General features: G+C 44.5%; 1 protein-coding gene across 1 annotated transcript in view; it reads right to left on the bottom strand.

Moving 5' to 3' along the window:
• Window positions 1-22,182, bottom strand: part of LOXL4 (lysyl oxidase like 4) — a 201,104-nt gene that overhangs the window by 131,708 nt on the left and 47,214 nt on the right. The gene's annotated exons all lie outside the window — the stretch shown is intronic.

Genomic DNA, 22,182 nt, shown 5'->3' with positions numbered 1-22,182 from the left:
GAATACCAGCAAGTAGCGAGGTGAAATTAATGAGTAGCGACTTTTGGTTGGAGAGTGAGGGGCAGAGTAAGGAAGAATGGGAGGATGAATGGAGAAACATGAGAAGGCACGTGTTGAAGAATGAGCTGCAGATTAAATAAGGTTGATTTGGGCAACATACAGTCATCCCTCTGCTTGAATGGTTTCCATTACATTCTTTCGTCTGTAGTGCAATTAATTTACCTTGATGTTTACATAGATCAGTGGAATCTGTCCAAGATCAGGCCTGACTAGTTCTTTTTGGTCTTGCAATTTTTTTGCATTCTGGAACACGTAGTACTTCGAATGGTAAATGCCAACGATACCCAACTGGTCATCTCGATAGGGGAGAAGCACAAAGAGACCAGAAAAAACCTTTCTAGCTGCCTCTCTGAGGTAGCCAGCTGAATGATGGCTCATTGCATAAAACTAAACGCCGAAAAAACTGACATTCCACTATTCGGAGGTGCCCATCAGATTTAAGATTCATCATGGTGGCCAGTATCCCTGGGCCCTGTACCAGAGCACAAAAAAAGCGGCAACAAACAAACCTAGGAGTCCTCATTGATGAGTCTTTATCCATGCAGGAGCAAGTCAATGCCACCTGTGATGCTTTGGCTTGCTCAAACGCTTCTGGAAGCTTTTCTGTTGAATTCCAGTCGATTGGGGCAGAACTGTAGTCCAAGCTCTAATCACCAGTAGTTTGGACTACAGAAATGCTTTATATCTAGGCATGACTGACTATAATTTTTTGCCCCTGCAGATGATACAAAACGCGGCCGTTAAACTCCTTTGCAATAAAAGATATATACAGCTCTGTCTCTGCCAGCCTAAAAACCCTCCAATCGCTGGCCAAGCTGAAAAAGAGCAAAATGTAACCTTTTCTGCCATATACACAAGGCTCTTCATGACTCTGGCCCGTGATCCTTCGATCCAAGGTGGAGTTTTACAAACCTACTAGAAACCTGAGACAATTAAATCTAGCCTGACCCACATTTAAGTGTGTCTAAAGAGCAAAAGGCAACGCATTTACCCATCTTGCAGCAGCCCAGTGGAATCTTCTTCCCCTGGACCTCCTTCTCACTAGCGACCATGCCAGATTCAGGAAAAAGCTGAAAACACGGGGGCATATTACCAACGAGTAGCGAAATTTATCGCTAACTAGGCTTAGCAACCATTTTTTCATCAATAAGCATCGCCGGAAATTATCGCTGAGATAATGTGCTAATAGCAACGTTTATCTCCAAAGTGATAATTTTTCCGGCGATAGCGCGAATATCGCTGAGAATACAGCGATATTCATGCATTAGCGACAAAATGCTCTTAGCCATGTTATCCACCTCCCATTGGATAACATGGCTAAGAACTGGTCCATCGCTACGCCCGCCTTGCTAATAGGCGATAGCGACGTTAACAGGTTGGGTACGCCCACTTTGCATGTCATTAGCGATAAATATCGCTGACATGCAAAGAGGGCCCCAAACCGCTCGCTATCGCCTAAAAGCTGTCGCTAACATCAGTTAGCGACAGCTCACTAATATTGCGACAGAATTATCGCCGCTTAGCGGCAGAAAACGGCAGCTAAACCGGCGATAATTGCCTATCGCCCCCCTTGGTAATATGCCCCACGGTTCTTCCCAGAGTAACTGACTTGCCCCTTCTCTCCGGTACTTTAGTCGATAGGCATGTGACCGTTTTAGGGCCATGATATCCCTCTGGGGATGAATGTTTGTGCTCTACGAAATACTGCAAATAAAATGTAAAAGTCATGTAGCCTCTTCTAAAAGGGAAAAGTGAAAGAGCATTCTCGGAATGCAAAAACTGTTCTTGCTTAAAACTTTACAATTGTTTGAAAGTGTTGCACATGACATATGAACAAAGTATTTTCAGACGTTTAGCATTTTGTGCAATGGTAGTTGCACTGATGGCCAATCACTTGCACAGACCTGGCGTTACTCAAGTCCTTTTGCTTTTATTAAAATTATATGTGTAATACATATACTTATAGCAGCTTTTAGCAAGCTGTCTTCCTCCTTTGGTCTGATATTGTCATTCACTACAACATACAGCATGTGGTAATGGGTCATCCAACTTCAGCGACTGGCTAACTTCGCTGTGAGTTACAGCATTCTGCCCATTCACAAGGAACAAGTAATTCCCTTCGGTACACTGATCATGAACATTTTTACTTTTTGAGACCAATGAAATATATTTGCTTTTCCACAATATATATGTTTTAGATTGACAAGGGCCCAGCAGCTTCCCTACAATCAAGTTTTGCAAAAACAGTTACAAAACAGGCACTGACAAAGACAAAAGGCAATGTCAGACCTACTGGCAATGCAGTGCCCGTGTTCCGGACGCAGACAGGCGCAAATGGGCTTGCCTTTGGCACACTTGCTGCACGTGTCTGCTATGCGTCCGTTCACACATGTTGTTGAGTGCAACAGTAGGCAAAGTGTTGTATAGTGTAGGGGTAACAATTACTATTCCCATGTACCTCAAAACCCATACCCACCCTAATGCTAAACAAATCTCCATTACTTACCATAGGATGCGCTGTAAAAGAACACGGCCAGCACCAGCCACGCAGCCCCTCTTTATGTGCGGTAAGAGCAATTTCTGGCCTCGGGACTCCCTCCTGGATAGGAACTCATTTCCTGATGGCCATGATATTGACATGGCAAGCATAGTTCTTCATACTACTGCAAAAGATGCAATTTTGTTTTAGGAAATACGGGGATGTCCCTGGGAAATAGTGGCATGAGCCCTTTGGCCTCAGGGCAGAAGAAGTCAGAAGACAGGATAAGAGCCTGTCTGATTAATTGCAGATTATTGCCCAAACATATAGATGATTTTTGGTTATCGCTGTCTGACAATAAATGGGATGTGATGATTCTGACCAAAACATGGTTGAAGGAGGAAACTATACCGGTTTTGACTCTGGCCATTCCCTTGGGGTTTAAAATCTGTTGCGCTAACAGGGAAGGCGAGAAAAGAGGGGGTGGGGTAGCCATCAATGTGAGGAATTAATGGTAGATCTCCACCACAGAGCTGAGAAATATGGGTTTGATAGAGGGGCTGAACTCCTATATAAAGACAAGACCCACTGCATCCTTTGAGAGACTTTTGGTATATAGACCGCCAGACTGTCCACCTAGTCTAACCCTAGACCTTTGCATCCTCATCGCTCAGAAGTCATGGCAATATGCCAACTATACGGCCTTAGGGGATTTCAACCTGCATATAAATAATCCTGGGTGCACTCACGCTTTGTTGTTAATCATGTCCCTTAATGGTGCAAATCTCACACATGTAAATCTCCCCACTCACTGCGCAGGTAATACCTTAAATGTATTGTTCTCGAATATCTCGTACTTGGTCGCAAGACTCTGCATAAATTGGTCTGGATCGACCACTACCTGCTCCCTTTTTCGTTCAGTCTAGAAAAACTTCATTCTGGCAGAGAAACCCGCAATATACCAAAAAGGAATTGGAAGAAGCTAACAGCAGAGACCCTTGGTTCAGCACTGTTGAAGAGTCAATTACAGTTAACTAATGACACTAATGTAGACACACCCGCACTGAACAGGTGGATCTACGCCGCTCTGGACACCGTATTGCCGGCCAAACTAGTTATAATCTCGAGAAATCCCCATCTGCCCCATGGTTCTCTGAGGAGCTCAGAGTGGAAAAAAGCAGATGTAAAAAAATGGAGCGCCTCGGGAGGAAGGAATATAGCCCATTGGCCAAAATGGCTTTTAAGAAGGCTTTAAAAGAGCTTCACAAACCGATCAGGGTGACCAGAAGGGACTACCTCGTGAAGTGCATTAATAACACTGAGAACTCGGGCAAGGAAATTTTTAGGCTTGTCAGCTCTTTCACCAAGCCTGTGGCGCTTCAGTGCAAGATTCAGCCATCGCTGTCTTTGTATACGAAGCTATCGGACTACTTTGAGAATAAAATCCTGAAGGTTTATGATACCTTCACGACAGAGAGGGAGATAGTGGAAACAGTTGCATTGGAAGTCTGAAATACAGGGGATACTTTTCTGGAATGCCTCCCTATCTCCTAACAGGAATCCCTGGTGGAGATCCAGAAATGTAGGTCAGGGTACCCAGAGGATCCATGTCCACCAAAAGTGTGGAAGACATTGGCTCACATAATTAATCCCATTCTGAATCATATATGAAACACCTCACTCTCCAGGGGCATCTTCCCTGATGTATGGAAACATGTGCTGCTATTGCACCTGATGAAAAAACCTAATGTAGACCCAGGAGAGCTTAACAACTACCGCCCAATATCATTATTGCCAGCCCCAGCAAAGATGTTGGAAAAAATGGTACAGCGCCAACTGGCTAATATCATCGAGGAGCGCGACATACTGCATGACATGCAATCCGGCTTTCGGTCCGGTTTTAGCACTGAGACAGGTCTGTAAGAATGATGGTGGACACGGGTGCATCAGCAATGTCGGTACTTTTGGACCTGCCTGCAGCATTCAACACCGTGGATCACCTAATCTTATTAGACAGACTCAAATCAATGGTACTGGGAGGGATGGCCCTGTCTTGGCTACCGTCCTACCTTAAAGACCACACGCAAAGGGTCACTTCAACTTTTTCAGTCAGAACCAAAGCCACTATGGTGTGGGGTACCGCAGGGTTCGGCTCTTAGCCCGCTGCTCTTCAATACCTAACTAGCTCCGCTGTTCTCCCTCATGCCAACTGGGATGAAAGGCAATATCATACGCTGATGACACCCAGTTGGGGTTTTCATTTAAGGATCATTCGGCAGATGCTTTTATTAGATTCAAGGGATGCTTGAAGGATATCTCCGGTTGGATGAATACCAATAAGCTAAAGCTCAATGTGGAGAAGACAGAGGTCTTGTTCTTTGGTAAAGCAGCACCTCCATCATTGGGACTTTGGTGTCCAGCCGAAATGGGCCTGGCACCTATCCCAGCAACGATGGCAAAAAAACTTGGGGGTAAAATGGGAAACAGTTCTTTCATTTACAGCCCAAGTACCTCATATAGCAGCCTCTTGCTTCGGTAAGTTGAGAAGCCTGAGGAAATTTCTGCATCTACTGCCAGAGGACTGTCGTAGAGTCATTGTTTACGCCACAGTAACATCTCGACTGGACTACGCAAACAGTCTTTACCTAGGACTACCTGCCTATCTGATGAAGAGATTGCAGATGGTCCAAAATGCAGCTGTGAGATTAATTAGACGAGTACCATATCGACACCACATCTCTCCGCATATAAGACAGCTGTACTGGCTTCCGGTGGCGGAAAGGATAAAGTTCAAGGCCCTGACCATGGCCTTCCGGGCATTACGAGGCAATTGTCCTAGTTACCTGAAGCATCAACTAGGCTGCTACCAACAAAAATGGTCATTGAGGTCTAATTCTCAACATCTGCTAGTTGAACCTTGCTATGAAAATCACCCACAGGGGGTTGATCCTTCACGGTGGTAACTGCCAAATTGTGGAATTCCCTTCCTTCCAGCATGCGCCTTATCCAGTCTGAACATGAGTTCAGAAAGACTCTGAAGACTTGGCTTTTTAGTCAAAGCTAAAACCCAGTAATTCCCTCGCTTCTGCTTGCCTGCTTAGCGCCGGGACACCTCTGTTTGAGGTAGCTGTTGTGCTTTATAAATGCTTGTTATTATATTATTATTATGCAGTGCCTGATTAGAAGGAGTGAGAGACCCAGTACTTATGCCCAAAGGTGTCTTTGAAGTGTAGGTGACGTCAAAGCAAAGTCTTTGAATTGCACAGGTCCCCTTTCAACCCATTCCTGTCTGCAAGGCTAACCCTGGGTGGCTGATCAGTGCTTTGTGTGAGGGCAGGACTTTGCCTATTGAAGTGTATGTGTCAGTCCCTACCATTCCCTCTGCCCAGGAAGACCAATCAGTATGCAAATGAATGCAGCTGACTGTCCTGTGTTTGTGGCTGTCTAGAGGGAATGCACAAAGTGTAGCTGTCACCCAAACCCGGACGTACACTGGAGACAGGCTGGAAGTCACACAAAGAGCTAAGAGAAGAGAAATGCCTACTTTCTAAAAGAGACACTCCACACCCAGTAATTCCAAATCCCACTTTACCAGTAAAGAGGATTTGGCTGTACCCATCCAAGGATATAAAACATAAAGCATCTACTCCTCTGCAATCAGGAATTACAGCTTTATATTATTTTAAGGAACCCCCAATGTTAACCTATGAGAGAAGCAACCCTCACAGTAGTGAAAAACAAATGTGGGTGTTTGTCACTACCAGCACTTGCTACTGTTAGTAACAAAACAAGCATATCAGTGGCACAGAGAAGGGTCAAGCCACACAAGTCCTGCACTTGTCAACACAGAGTGATAGGAGTAAAGATTGTCTAAAATGTGGTAGAATGAACCAGAGACATGACCGCCCCTACGTCTCCATAAGGGGAAAAGGAATCCCCAAAACAAAACACACAGAGTGGTTCAGCACTCAGTGTCCTAGTTAATTGTTCATGTGACTTAAATTATAATCCATAGTTCACAGATAGAAATAACAAAGTAATGTCTTCCCAATAAACTATTGTACGAGTCGTTCTTTCATTGAATTTTTTTTCTTTATTCTTTATTCATTGGTTGTTCTTAAAAAACACCTCATGCAATTGTTAGCTGATGCATTTCGTCCTCCTGGGTTTTCTTCAGGGCTTAGCTTGCGAATGGTGTTACCCGCATGTTCTCCATGTCGTGCCTTTTAATAAAGAAACAGTGATGTATAGAATGTATGGAGTACAATGGCTCCCAGATATGCCAGCGTGACGTCCGGTTCAGTTAAAAAGAGCATATGTCCTATCTTTTACTTAACACAGCACCCTGCCCTTCGGGTCACTTAGGGCCTACCTTAGGGGTGACTTATATGTAATAAACAGGGACTTTATGGCTTGGCAAGTAGTTTTAGATGCCAAGTCGCTGTGGCAGTAAACTGCACACACAGGCCCTGCAATAGCAGGCCCGAGACAGGTTTGAAAGGATACTTATGTGGATGGCACAATCAGTGCTGCAGGCCCACTATTAGCATTTTAAATACAGGCCCTGGGTATATGGTATACCACTTTATCAGGGACTTACCAGTAAATCAAATGTGCCAATCAACTATACATCAATGTCACCATGTTTAGGGGAGAAGCACGTGCACTTTATCACTGGTTAGCAGTGGTAAAGTTCTCACAGTCCTAAGGCAAGGAAAAAGAATCAGCAAAAACAGGAAGTAAAAGGAAAAAGGTCTGAGGAAAGGCCACGCTAAGGATGCCGTGACTAACAGGGTCCATCATATCAATTACTGGGTTTCATTGACAGACTCTAGCAGCCATTGGAGGAAGACATTGCTAATCATGTGTTGGCTCAGCCAAGTGGAATATTCTTCTCTCACCTGATGCTATTGGCTGTTTGGTGTACCCTTCCGCTTCCACTCTAGAGGCCGCATTAAACTACAAGTCGACTTCTTTACCTCTACAGCCCTTCTCTGTACACTCTTGCTGGCTTCCTGTTGAGCGCCTTGCTCTAACACAGACAGCGTTAGCACATTCAGCCCCCACCTATTAACTTTGCCAATGCTTATTGGTTCTTGCTGGAGACGGTTTAATGCGTTTAACGCCCAAAAGCCATCAGCACTTCTGGACCGCAGAAACGTAAAACTGCTCATGCTAGAGGTCTGCTCTCTCCATGAGAGAGCACACACCTTCTTCCCGTCTTCCATGTATTTCTGGAGATGTTTTCTTTAAGGCTTTTCTGGTCTGTTTTTTCCTCGGTCTTCCCATAAATAGATGTTTTCCGCCGAGAGAAGATGCAGAAAGGTACAATTATAAACCAGCGGGAGAAGGGCAGACGAGGGAGAATGGGGGGGGGGGGGGGGGGGGGGGGGGAGGGTCAAAAGTGAAGGGAGCAGTGAGTTTGTTGCCTTTATTCGCAGAGGGCAGTTATTTATCCGCTGTTCCAGACTCGTCACCACTTCACTATATTAATAATAATTTTTACCAAAAGAAAACTACACAGATAGGCCAAGTGCTCGACAGCGTTTATGGGATTTCTGAAAGGTGTATTTTCACCGAGAAGGCCGCTTTCTGCTACCTTCCCCTTGCCGTTTCCGCTGCACAGGCTGGGCTCGTTGGAGGTACTGAATGTTTGCATCTGCTCTTCGGGAGGAGTGAGTGAATGGGGAAGCGCAAGTGAAAGTGAGAGGTTGCTGTATTAAAGACTACGTTCTTGGGTCATTATATCACACGATAAGGTATATTAATTACATTATGTATTTACTTATTGCGTGTGCTTTTACCGAGAAGCCTCTTGGCGCTACGAACAAAAGCAGCAAGAGAGAGTGTCACAAAAAGACTTTCAGTAACAAAACAAGCACTGGAAAGGCATTAGGTCTGGGGTTGGCTGCCAGCGTACTGGCAACGCTTGTTTAGTTTTGCCATGGTTTTACAGGAAAAAAGGGGTGTGTCCTAAAAAACACACATTACCATAGTAATCACTGGCCCTGAAGGGAACTGCTTTGTGTGTGGAGATGTTCCTTTTAATAAAGAGAGCAGGCAGTGACACATAGTGAAGTCAGCCAATGGTTGGACTGGGCTGATACATTGCTCCTTAATGCATGCTGGAGTGGCTGGAAGAAAAATGCGAATGACACCAGTGACAGACTAATGGATAAAATATGGCTGAAACCTCTATAAGTATCAATATTATACACATAAATCTAATCAAATTAAAAGGTCTTGATTAACACAGACCTGAAAAAGTCAATCAGTCTAGCAGTGGCTGTAAGCCTCTTGCCATTAATAAAGAAACAAAGAAAAGAAACGGCAGACAAGAAAGAAAGAAAGAGACAAAGAAGGCAAGAAAGGAAAAGAAGGAAAGGAAGAAACAAGCAACAAAAGATGAAAAAGAGAAGACAATAAGAAAGAGAAGGATAGAGAGACGTAAAGAAAGTGGCTTGGACGGCAATGGAGACAGACGTCTGAGTCCGGAACCTCCATCACCCAGAACAAAAGAACGGCGAATAACCCAGCGAAAAGGCTCGAGAAACAACCCACAAACTAAAAGGAAGGTGTCGGAAGCACCAAGGCACGAGCAGACAAGAAGGGAAAGAGGCACCCAGAAGGAGAAGGATTTAAAAGCCACAATCACGACGTGCAGAAAGCCCGACAGAGACACAAGATGGCGAAGCATTGGGGAGCAGCGGCAGTATAACGCCGAAGGCAGCGGTAAGCAAGCATCAGCAGACCAACAGGGGAAGCGCCCAGAGTACAGCCATAGCACCACCAAGCTAGCTCCGCAAAGACAGACGCCGGGGAAAATAAATAAATAAATAAACAATAACGAGTGGCGCAAGGCACATAGGAAACCGAAAGCAGATACCGGCAGCGGCCATCTTGTGGCAGTGTCGGGCAGAAACTGCACAAAGGGCGCAGTCGATCGAGTAGTACGCCAGATTGGAAACAGGCAAAAGGGGCAGATCCAACAGGCCACGCCGGAGCGCTCGTACAGGCGGAACAGCATCAATAAAGAACAGCCAAGGCAGCCCCAGCGCAGCCCCGCTAGAAAAACCAAGGAGCCGCCCTGAGGCAGCACTAGACAGAGAAGATCAGCCAAACAAGGCCAGAGAGCGGCCAAGCTCAACAAGGTGGGTCCGCTCAAGAGTCACACCTGACAAGATTAACAGCGAGAGCCGCAAGAGCGCATTTGAAACCGAAAGTAAGCAGCGGCCATCTTGAGGCAGCATCAGGCAGAGCACGCACAAAGGATAAGGTGCCCCGCCAAGGCAGAGGCAGCACACCAGCACCGAGCGGCGTACAGGCGGGCAGAAAGGCAGCGCAGCAGCAAAGAAAAGACCAGGCAGCTCCACCCTGCAGAACGGGAGCTGGCCACAAATGGTACCACATAACATCTTAGGCAACAAGGAGGTCCTTGCAAGAGTCAGACGCCAAAGAAGTCTAACAGTAAGTGGCGAAAGGGACACAACAGAAACCAAAGTTGACACCGGCAGCGGACTTCTCGTGGCGGCATTAGGCAGAGCGCGCACAAAAGGAGAAGACGATCCCACAAAGACCCACAAAGGCCATAAAGGCTGAGGCAGCACACAGGAACCAGCGGAGAACAACCATCGGAGGCAGAACCACCGCAAACCACGCAGGTGGGCACCCTGGCAGCGGGAAGAGAAAGCAGAGGAGTGAAATGCAGCAGCGTCAGCTCTTACCTACCAAACAGGCGCAGTCCCAAAACAGCGCCAGGCCAAGCCGGATGCCGCGTACGCACACCGCAAGGGCACGCAGGAACAACCAAGCAAAAGGCACCACAGCCGATCACCGCCCAGAGAACAACAAGGAAGGCGGTGGCCAGAGGAACCATGCAAAACCAAGCAGCAGACACACAGGATAAAATAAAGGAGCAGGCTCGCAAATAGTAGCAGGAACCAAGACGCCAGAGGGAAGAACGGTCACGCAAAAGAGGGGCACAGCACCTTACGAAAAGAGAGCTGGCCTAGCAAAAGCCACAAAAAAAGACTATAGACAACATGCAGTTGGAGCTAGCCGCCAAAAGAGCCGACCAAAGCAAAACGAACTGTAGAATGGATGAAGCAGAAAAAAGAATAAGTGACCTAGAAGACAACACAACAAGAACAAATAGAGACATGAGATATGTGGTCAAGACAACCAGCAACCTACAAAAGCTGCTGGCCAAACAGGATGACCGCAGCAGGAAAGGGAACATTAGGCTCCTAGATGTGCCCGAAGGAGAGGAGGATGCAACAGGCTCATGCGCGGCCCTACTGGAAGATCTACTACCCAAACTAACAGGCCTAAGTTTCAACAGGCCGTTCGAGGTAGACAAAGCCTATAGAGTGCCAGCAACAAAGCAACCACATGGGAGGGGACCGAGAGCGATCATATGCAAACCACTCCGCGCAAACCACACTGAGGCGATCTTCTCCTTCGCCAGGAAAGGTCAAACAGTTAAATGGAATGGTCAAAAAATCATCATACCTCAAGATTTCTCACGATAAACTGTAGAGACCAGAAAAGGGTTTCTGGCACTAAGAGACCAACTCCGGAAAGCAAACATAACATTCAGTTTTGCTGGACCAGCCAGAATGCGTATCACAGACAGGAAAGGTACACTGGTCTTTGACGAACCAAGCGAACTGCGGACTGCGGAGATACCTGCAAGGCCCAGACCCGGAGGAAATGGAGCTACAAAGCTCAGGGGCAACCAAGAGAAGAGCCTTATCAGACACCTCAGAGGGAGGGGCGGAAGGAGAACGCTAGCCGAGCAAGCAGAATAAGCCAAATATGATAAGAATGGAACCAATCTACCTCAGTGAAACACAGCTACCTAAAAGACATTGGTATTGGAACGCTACATCAAGAACCCTCAGGAACAGGAACTATGCACAACAATCACGCAAACAACGAAGCTACCTCACAAATCAGCATCCACAGACAATGCAACTAACGGGCCATGAACAGTTCAAGCTGCTCACCATTTACCTCAGAAGAAAGCCGTATATCCTTTAAATCCAAGGTGTAAGATGTTTACAAAGGAAAGGCCTGAGATAAAGGGAACTCAGGGGAATGGAGGGAGTGAGGACCCTTGCTGTCGCACGTCTACAGTACAAAGTCAGGGGGGAGTGGGGGGTGGGGGGGTGGGGAGGGAGGGGAGGTGCGGGGAGCTCCACAGTACAGTTGTATGCATTTCTCTATCTCTATGTCCTTTCTATCTTTATCCTCCTTTCCCTTCTGTCTATCTCCCACAGGGGCAAGACCAGCACAACACTAGGCCAACTACTGCCCCTTGAACATCTGAAGTTGATCACACGAGCCAAAAGGGTTAGCGAGAGAGGGAAACCACCATGACTAAACCAACAAACATCCAACTACTCTCAGACATCAAAGTGGTGTCCCTCAAAGTAAAGGGCCTTAACCACCCAATCAAACGCCGGAAAACACTTGACTACCTAGCGAGACTTAAAGGCGACGTGTACGTCCTCCGAGAGACCAGGATCTCAGAGGAGGACGCACAACGCATCAAAGCGAAATGGATAGAAGTAGCTTGCTCACCTGCCATACACAAGAAAGGAGGGGTCATCACAATTATAAGCAAAAAAGCCAAACTTGCAATACACGAATGCCAAGCAGACAAAAACGGAAGAGTACTAGTTACAAGCCTCAAAAGAGGGGAGGAGTCGATCCACGTAGCCGACATTTATGGGCCCAACTCGGCAGACAAGTCCTTTTGGGAGGAGGTTGAGTCTAGACTAAGCAACATTCCCCAGGACGAGCTAATAATCCTTGCAGGAGACATGAACCAGGCCCTCGACCAGGCAATAGACAGACACCCACACAGAGCAAGCCACAAATCACATGAACAGAACATCCTTAAAAACCTCTGTGCCAAACTAGAACTAAGAGACCCATGGAGACTTCAACATCCAGATGCCAGGGAATACACATTCTACTCACACCCACACAACTCATACAGCAGAATAGATTACATCTTCATGTCAGCCACTCACACACAACTCATAGACTCAACGGAGATTGGCCCAATGTCAATTTCTGATCACGCACACATCACCCTGAAAATCAGCAGTAAACATAACGAGAAGCCCAGTCGCACATGGCAACTAAATAGCGACATCCTGGAAAACACGGCCAATATAGCGGAGATTGAGGAGGCAATCAAAGAATACCTTACCTTTAATGACACAGCAGAGACAGACAAGGGCACCCTATGGGAAGCCCTAAAAGCCACAATAAGAGGCAAAGTCTTGAACATCAAAGCCAGAATGAATAGGAACAGGACCAAAAAGATAACAGAGCTGGAAAACCAGATCAAAGATCTAGAAAGAGGCCACTACGCAAATCTAGCAGACAAAAACACTCTTACCGAACTCACTAAGAGGAAGTACGAGCTCAACACAATTCTAAGTGAAAGAGCTGGTACATGGATCAACAAATACAAATCCATCAACCTGTTCTCAGCTAACAAAGCAGGGAAAGCTCTAGCGGCCTACCTCAAAGCAAAACAAAGACAACACACAATCGTAGCAATAACCGACAAAGCGAACAGGACACAAACGTCCAACAGAAGTGTTCAGAGACTTCTACAAAGAGCTATACACAGCGGACAAAGGACTTGCAACAGATGGGGGTGCAAGTCTGTTGGAGAAACTAAACTTACCTAGACTCTCAGACCAACAGAGAGCAGCTCTGGAAGGGGACATAACAGGAGCAGAGGTAGAAATGGCTGTAACCTCCCTCAAAACAAACAAAGCGCCCGGCCCTGACGGGTACACGGCTGCGTTCTATAAACAATTCCTACAACAGCTGAAGCCCACCATGGTCGAAGTGTTTTCGCTCTGCGCACAGAAGGGTAGAATGACAGACTCGATGGCCGAGGCGAATGTCATAGTTATTCCCAAGGAGGGCAAAGACCCTCAGTTCCCGCAAACTACCGCCCGATCTCCCTCATAAACATCGACTGCAAGATATATGCCAAAATCATGGCGGCAAGACTAAACAAGTTCCTGCCACACCTCATCCATAACTCGCAGGTAGGATACCTTAAAAATAGACATTCCCAAGACAACACCAGACTCTTATGCCACCTCATCAGCCTCACAGCCAACAGTCAAGATCAGGCGGTCATGATCGCGCTAGACGCAGAAAAGGCCTTTGACAGGGTCTGGTGGCCATTCTTAGATCTATGCATGGAAAAATTTGACCTGGGAACAAAGTATTGCACAATGGTGATGTCACTAAACAACAATCCTAAGGCCTGAGTGGCAGTCAATGGGGGAAAGTCAGAAGCCTTTACCCTAGGAAGAGTCACGAGGCAGGGGTGCCCACTCTCTCCAGCCTTATTCCTCTTGGCTCTGGAACCACTGCTGGTCATGATTAGAGACAACCCAAACATAACAGGTGTTCGTGTCAGAAACAACACAGTAAAATTAGCAGCCTTTGCAAACGATATATTGATTATAACGAAAAACCCGACCACCTCAATAGCGGCATTAATGAACACCATAGAAGAGTATGCCCTAGTTTCGGGATACAAACTAAACAGGGATAAGCCAGAATGCAAACCATGTACTGTCACACAACCAGTGAAGTCCTGGGCACATCCGGACTAATCTGGCAAAAGAAACCCTTAAAGTATCTTGGGCTCCTATTTGGCAGAGATCTAAGATCAACCCTTGACCATAACGAAGGAGCAACCCTAAACAAAATTAAAACGAAACTAGAGTCCTGGTCTCCCAAGTTCATCAGTTGGTGGGGAAGGGTGGAGACGATAAAAATGATGATAGTACCCATGATTAACTATATGCTAGGTATGCTGCCACTAACACTTACCGAAGACTTCCACAAGAAGCTTGATAATACTATCAACAAGTTTCTATGGAATGGGAAAAAACCCAGGATCAGCCTTCAAAAATTACGACTACGCAAAGAACTAGGGGGGCTAAACGTCACGAACTCTAAAGCTTTCCAAAAGGCCTGCTTAGCAAAACAGGGGATATTCTGGCTCATCCCGTCCCAGGAATACACACCTGTATGGCTAGAGCTAGAGAGGCAAAATAAGAGATGGTGTGGCACACCTGTTTTAATGCAAGTTCAACCAAAATACTCCTAAATCAAATTCGTGAAGTCGTTTCTGGGCGCCTCAGGAATGGTCTCTTCTGGCTGGTAAGAGACACAGAATTGAAAACTAGTGGTGAGGAGGTGTGGGAACTTCCCACACTGAATCCTGAAGGTGCTCCTGTGGAGGTAATTACCTCAAACCTTTCAGCAAAAATATATTCAAGTTCAACAATCCAAATGGTTCATTAAGAATTTTATTCCAAAAGAAGTCATATATTCATATTCATAAAGACTGTATGACGAGATTCAATTCATTATATGTCACAGACGATTTTGGATGCCAGAGTCCCTATGCATTTCGGGACAAACGTCCCTTCATCAGGGGATGAAGTTAATCTGTGAAGGAAATATACACTTATTTAGAAAGGGGACTCTTCCCTCAACTTAAAAGAAAAATGACAATGCGAGTGGGTAACTAAAGTGATTCAAAAAAGGAAATCACGGGTGATCAATAACTAGGTGAAATTAGGAAGGAAGTGCAAAACGAGCGTTTATATCACGAGCAACCACCGAGGTAACACCAAAAACGTGCTTAAGGACCAAGAAAATATGTGCTTTTTAAAGTGAAAAACCGAATGGACAATCGAACTCCACACGGAAAACATGTAAAACACGTTTGGTGCGCATACCTTGTGAAGTAATATGTAGAAAGAACCGATGGTGCAAAGAATTATTCTTACCCAAAATGTACTCGGTGTGGCGTTCTGTGGCTGTTACAGACTCAATCGCAAGCGGTGTCGGAGTGCGGAGAAGACAAACATAAATAACGGACCAAGTTTATCCCGTGACATAAACAAAGGACTGTGAGCAGATCTATTGGCGAGTGATGTCAGAAACGAAACTGATTTATACGCGAGTGATGTTAGAAACAAATAAGATAATGAAAACAGACCCAAGGGTTTCATCTGGTGATAGGGTATACCACGAGGAAATAACCATGCGGGGGAAAAAATTATTGGAGTGACCAAACAAGTGCAATTGTAGGTTGCAGAAATACTATAATCCGGCTGGTGTCGGCCATATTGGATAGGAGAGGGTTACGGGGAAATAAACAGATACCAGGTATAAAGAAAATTACAAGGCTCATAATAGAAATAGAACCGATTTCCATACTAAATACTATATTTCATTCAACGTTTAAAGGGAAAAGTAAAATAACGATAGGAAGCCACATAAAAACAGTGTAGTATAGAAGAACCAGTGCAGTATAGAGAAAGAGCGAAGACAAGAAGAATTAAAGCCTTTAGACTGGGAAGAAGCCAATGTCAGAAGGGTAGTGGGAACAATTAGAGTGGGGATATATATAAACAAAAGGGCTGCTAGAGAACAGATCGTAGGCGAAAGGAAACATATTAGCTAGGCAGAAAAAAACATAAAAAGACGTGGGCTAGACAGAAAGGACATATATAATAAACAAAAAACGTAAGCAGGTTATTAAAGGAAGCAACTATATTCAATCCTTTCATTGAGTCCTTTTGGTTGACATGATCCCAATGATTTGATCCAGAAAAGTTCACGTTGTAGTAATCTCTTGCGATTATCCACGCCCGGTCTCATTGGGACAACCTCTAGTACAAGGAACCTTAGTTGACTGATGTTGTGCTGGGCAGATATAAAGTGAGCAGCAAGAGGAGATTTCAAATTCTTGTTCCTTATGGTGCTTTTGTGTTCCGTTAGGCGAACTTTGAGTTTCCTTTCAGTCTTTCCCACATAGGGTAAGCCACATGGGCATTTCAGTAGATACTCCAAGTTCATGAAGTCGCAGGTCGCGTTAGTTTTAAGTTTGATTAGTTTGCCAGATGATGGATGGTTCATAGAGTTGCCTTTAATTATATTGTTGCAGTGACTGCAGTTGTGGCATGGTTTTGTACCGGAGAAAACAATGCTAGATGGTTTAGGTTTAGATTCCAGCATGTTTTTCAGATTGTTTGCTCTTTGGTAGGCGAACAATGGGGTACAGTTGAAAATGCCTTGAAAGTCTGGTTCAAGTTGTATCATTTGCCAGTTGCGTAAGATGATGTTTTTGATCATTGGACTCCTTGAGGAATATTTAGACACAAATACTGGTCTTTCAGTTTTGCGTGGTCCTAAATTGGGAGTTAGAAGATCTGTTCTGTCTTTGAGCGTGATACGTTCACGGGCAGCCATCAGGGTGGCCTCAGGATATTTCCTCTCCCTGTATTTTTGAAGAATCAGTTCTTCGGTGTGTGAATATTCTTCTGGTTCAGAGCAAATCCTTTTGGCCCTAAGTAACTGGGAAAAGGGTAAATGTTTTTTTCAAAGGAGCAGGATGACAACTGGTATATAGCAGGGCATTGTTCCGGTCAGTAGATTTCACGAACAACAAGGTTTTTAACACAGTGTTTTCCAAGGTGACTAAGATGTCCAAAAATGGGAGACATTTCTTATCAGCATTGTTGTTAATTACATTTGAAAGTTCTTCAACGATCAAAAGGATTAGGTCCAAGGAACAACGGTTCAAAATAGCATACCAGCGTTCCGTGAACTTGACAAGGAACTCTACATGAAACTGGCTTCTGCCCCACTGAAGCTTTCACCAAGATTTTGAGAACTATTTTGGAAAAAGCCATGAACATGGGAACCATCACCCAAAAAGACTTGAAATATTTGATTCATCCTCACCCGAAATGTCCCAGCATTCACATGCTGCCTAAAATCCATAAAAATCTACATCAACCGCCTTTCAGACCCATTGTATCAACTAAAAATTTAATCCATGAACCCACAGGGAAGTTTGTTTACATGTACCTCCAGCCCATCGTGAGAGGCATGTCCACATATATACGCGATTCAACTGATTTCTTAAACCAACTGAACAAAGTGACATTCAATCCGAACATCCAATACACCTTGGTTACCATCGATGTGTGTGCTTTGTACACTTCAATACCGCACAATAGGGGCATTGAAGCTTTGGAATCCTTTCTACTCCTGAATTCCATGAACGATGACCTAAAAGTACTATTACTGGAACTTGTGCAATTCATGTTATATCATAGTTATTTCAGCTGGAACAATGAGTTCTATTTGCAATTAGTGGGCACTTCAATGGGCAATTGTGCTGCCCCAAGCTACGCAAATTTGTTCATGCATCGATTAGAAATTGACAACATTCTGGAAAAAGTTCAGTGGCGCTCCAAAATCGTAACATACTGGAGATACATCGATGAAATTTTTTTAATCTGGGCTGGTTCTTCTGAAGAGATTACCGAGTTCATTTCATACATCAACCAAATCGATGACCACATTCGATTCACTCACAATGCTGACAAGAAATGTCTCCCATTTTTGGACATCTTAGTCACCTTGGAAAACACTGTGTTAAAACCCTCTTTGTTCGTGAAATCTACTGACCGGAACAATGCCCTGCTATATACCAGTTGTCATCCTGCTCTTACGCAACTGGCAAATGATACAACTTGAACCAGACTTTCAAGGCATTTTCAACTGTACCCCATTGTTCGCCTACCAAAGAGCAAACAATCTGAAAAACATGCTGGAATCTAAACCTAAACCATCTAACATTGTTTTCTCCGGTACAAAACCATGCCACAACTGCAGTCACTGCAACAATTTAATGAAAGGCAACTCTATGAACCATCCATCATCTGGCAAACTAATCAAACTTAAAACTAACGCGACCTGCGACTCCATGAACTTGGTGTATCTACTGAAATGCCCATGTGGCTTACCCTATGTGGGAAAGACTGAAAGGAAACTCAAAGTTCGCCTAACGGAACACAAAAGCACCAGAAGGAACAAGAATTTGAAATCTCCTCTTGCTGCTCACTTTATATCTGCCCAGCACAACATCAGTCAACTAAGGTTCCTTGTACTAGAGGTTGTCCCAATGAGACCGGGCGTGGATAATCGCAAGAGATTACTACAACGTGAACTTTTCTGGATCAAATCGTTGGGATCATGTCAACCAAAAGGACTCAACGAAAGGATTGAATATAGTTGCTTCCTTTAATAACCTGCTCACGTTTTTTGTTTATTATATATGTCCTTTCTGTCTAGCCCACATGTCTTTTTATGTTTTTTTCTGCCTAGCTAATATGTTTCCTTTCGCCTACAATCTGTTCTCTAGCAGTCCTTTTGTTTATATATATCCCCACTCTAATTGTTCCCACTACCCTTCTGACATTGGTTTCTTCCCAGTCTAAAGGCTTTAATTCTTCTTGTCTTCGCTCTTTCTCTATACTACACTGTTTTTATGTGGTTTCTTATCGTTATTTTACTTTTCCCTTTAAACGTTGAATGAAATATAGTATTTAGTATGGAAATCGGTTCTATGTCTATTATGAGCCTTGTAATTTTCTTTATACCTGGTATCTGTTTATTTCCCCGTAACCCTCTCCTCTCCAATATGGCCGACACCGTCCGAATTATAGTATTTCTGCAACCTACAATTGCACTTGTTTGGTCACTCCAATAATTTTTCCCCCCGCATGGTTATTTCCTCGTGGTATACCCTATCACCATATGAAACCCTTAGGCCTGTTTTCATTATCTTATTTGTTTCTAACATCACTCGCGTATAAATCTGTTTCGTTTCTGACATCACTCGCAAATAGATCTGCTCACAGTCCTTTGTTTATGTCACTGGATAAACTTGGTCCGTTATTTAAGTTTGTCTTCTCCGCACTCCGACACCGCTTGCGATTGAGTCTGTAACGGCCACAGAACGACACACCGAGTACATTTTGGGTAAGAATAATTCTTTGCACCATCGGTTCTTTCTACATATAACTTCACAAGGTATGCACACCAAACGTGTTTTACGTGTTTTCCGTGTGGGGTTCGATTGTCCATTCGGTTTTTCACTTTAAAGAAGCACATTATTTTCTTGGTCCTTAAGCACGTTTTCGGTGTTACTTCGGTGGTTGCTCGTGATATAAACGCACGTTTTGCACTTCCTTCCTAATTTCACCTAGTTATTGATCACCCGTGATTTCCTTTTTTGAGTCACTTTAGTTACCCACTCGCATTGTCATTTTTCTTTTAAGTTGAGGGAAGAGTCCCCTTTCTAAATAAGTGTATATTTCCTTCACAGATTAACTTCATCCCCTGATGAAGGTACGTTTGTCCCGAAATGCATAGGGACTCTGGCATCCAAAATCGTCTGTGACATATAATGAATTGAATCTCGTCATACAGTCTATATGAATATGAATATATGACTTCTTTTGGATTAAAATTCTTAATGAACCATTTGGATTGTTGAACTTGAATATATTTTTGCTGAAAAGTTTGAGGTAATTACCTCCACAGGAGCACCTTCAGGATTCAGTGTGGAAAGTTCCCACACCTCCTCACCACTCGAGCTAGAGAGTGACATCCTGGGAGGCGCCGACCCCATAGCCATAATCACAGCCAATAAAAACCCAGAGGCAAACAATGCTGTGCTCAAAAACACCAGGATAACATTCTTGAAAGTAGACAGGAAGATGGAACAAAGCATCAGGAGATCAAACTGGGAATCAATCTGGTTCAACTCGAAAATAACATACAGAGGTAGAACACTGGCCAACAAGGAATGGTACGGGGGAGGGATCACCACACCTGCTCAGCTGGAGAAGGAGAGCAAACCACTCACATTTGAAACGCTGAAAAAAGCCCACAACCTACCCAACATCGAATTCTATGAATTCCTAAAAATCAGAGCTGCTATCAAGAAAGCGAACCTTACCAAAGAAACACCATCCATTATACAATACATGCACAACCTGAACAAGATTGGACACCAAACCGCCCACCTATACAAACTCATATGCCCACATAAGTCAACACTGAACACTAGAACAATGTTGTTCTGGGAAACATTGCACAACAGGCACTTTAGCGAAGAGGAAAAATCCCGGCTCTGGGTCTCAGCCTCCAAGAATAAAGTCTCCCCCCAACTAGCGCAAACGAAGTACTGGTTACTGCACAGAATGTTCTGGACAACGGCCCGACCAGCTACAGTAGGGGCCACAGAGAATGACACATGCTGGAACTGCCATAAGGAAAAGGGAGACCTGGCCCACTTCATTTACGAGTGCCCAAAGGTCAAGCCCTTTTGGAGCAGAGTGATCAACTTCATCAACACAGTAGTGGGGGGAACAAAACAGCAAGGCCTTAACGGAATAGCCACCTGCATTCATGGCCCCAGACCTAGAATCTAGGGAGGATAGAGAACTGGTAGACCTCCTACTCACAGCGGCGGTCAAAACTATCCTAGCGAACTGGAAATGCACTAGCAAAGCGACCTTCAAGAAATGGATAAACTGGGTGACCTTCCTGAGAGGTGCGGACAATATCACAGCAAAGCACTCGGCCAGCCACAAAGCTGGAAGCGGGATGTGGGCCGCCCTGGATGCACACTTGGGGTCACACAAACCCCCGTAGACAGACCACAGGCCAGATGCCACAGGCAGCAGACAACCAAAACTAGAAGCAACGACCTGGGAGTGGTGTGCCCCTTCTCTCTTCTTCCTCTTTTCCTCCTTTCACACTTCCTTCCAGACTCTAGGGGCCTACATAGACACCGACTACCTACATCAGTAACCAAGCCTATGAGCACAACTTGCCTGTAACTCATCTGTATGTGCCCCCGAATTACCACTGTACTGTATCTGTATCATATCTGAACATTTTTCAATAAAGAATCTTCAAATAAAAAAAAGAAAGTGGAGGAAAAAAAGTAAGATAGAAGGAAATAAAGAGAAGGAATTAAAAAGAAAAAGAAAGAGAAGGAAAGCATGAAAAAATTCAAAGAATTAAAGAATGCCAGAAAGAAGGAAAAAGAAAGAAAGAGAGAAGAAAGAAGGCAGGAATGAAAGAAAAAGAGAAGGAAAGAATGAGAAAGAAAGAGAAGGAAAGAAAAAAGGATCAGGAAAGAGAAAGAAGACCAGAGTAAGAAAGAAGGAAACAGAAAATGAAAGAAAGAATGAAATAAGGCATGAATGCAGAAGGCAAGACAAAGAAAGGAAAGGAAGAAAAAGAAAGAAGGAAAGAAAGAGATTAAAAGAAAAATATAGTGAAAAAGAGAAGGGGAAAAGGAAAAAAGAAAAAATGAAGGAAAAAGAAAAAGAAGGCAGGAATCAAAGAATGAAAGAGGGAAAAAAGGAAAAAGAAAAATAAAAAAGAAAGAAAGAAGGCAAGAATAGAAGCAAGAAAAAGGAAGAAAGGAAAAAAGGTGAGAATGAAAAAGTAATAAGAAGATAACTTAACCCTTAACTTAATTTCCCCAACGCGCGGGGGGCCGCGCGCGGTGCCGCGGCGCTCATGACAAGCTGAGCTCGTCATGAGGCACAGTGGAACTGTGCTCATGACAAACTGAGCTTTTCATGACTCCACCTACTTAATGGAACGCCCCGCACAGGAGGGGAATTATCCCCGCGACCGTGGGCGTTCCATGGCCGTTATGACGAGCTCAGCTCGTCATAAGCACAGCTTCACTGTGCCTCATG

The sequence above is a fragment of the Lissotriton vulgaris genome, chromosome 5 (genome assembly GCF_964263255.1).
Source record: "Lissotriton vulgaris chromosome 5, aLisVul1.2, whole genome shotgun sequence".
Taxonomy (NCBI): domain Eukaryota; kingdom Metazoa; phylum Chordata; class Amphibia; order Caudata; family Salamandridae; genus Lissotriton; species Lissotriton vulgaris.
The sequence above is the reverse complement of the archived record's forward strand: the minus strand, read 5'-3'. Positions and strand labels throughout refer to the sequence as shown.